Consider the following 767-nt stretch of genomic DNA (forward strand, 5'->3'; position numbering starts at 1 on the left):
CTCGTTGGACCATTAAAGACCGAGGCAAAGAAGGCATTGAGTATCTCTGCCTTTTCCTCGTCTTTAGTGGCAATGTTGCCCCTTGCATCCACTAGAGGATGGAGGTTTTCCCTGGCTCTCTTTTTGCTGTTAACATAAAAACTTTTCTTATTATCCCTTGCAGCAGTGGCCAGGTTAAATTCCAGCTGGGCTTCTGCCTTTCTAATTTCCTCTCTGCATGACCTGACAAGATCCCTGTACTCTTCTTGGGTTGCCTGCCCCTTCTTCCAGAGCTGGTAAGCTCTCCTTTTTTTCCTTAGTCGCAGTAGTAGACCTCTGTCCAGCCAGGCCGGTCGTCTTCCCCACCGATTTGTCTTATGGCGCTTGGGGACAGCCTGGTCCTTTGCCTTTAAGACTTCTTCCTTGAAAAATACCCAGCCTTCCTGGACTCCTTTGCCCTTCAGGACTGTCTTCCAAGGGACTCTCCCAACCAGCATTCTGAGCAGGTCAAAGTCTGCCCTCCAGAAATCCATGGTGGCGGTGTTGCTGACCTCACCAAAAATTGAAAACTCTACCATTTCATGATCACTAAGGCCTAGATGACCTCCGACCACCACCTCTCCCACCAGTCCTTCTCTATTAGTGAACAGAAGGTCAAGCAGGGCACCTCCCCTGGTAGGCTCACTTACCAGCTGTGTCAGGAAGTTATCTTCCACACACTGCAGGAACCTTCTGGACTGTTTCCTTTCTGCTGTATTGTATTTCCAGCAGATGTCTGGGAAGTTGAA

Source organism: Egretta garzetta, unplaced genomic scaffold, assembly GCF_000687185.1.
Source record: "Egretta garzetta isolate BGI_Z169 unplaced genomic scaffold, ASM68718v1 scaffold287, whole genome shotgun sequence".
Taxonomy (NCBI): Eukaryota; Metazoa; Chordata; class Aves; order Pelecaniformes; family Ardeidae; genus Egretta; species Egretta garzetta.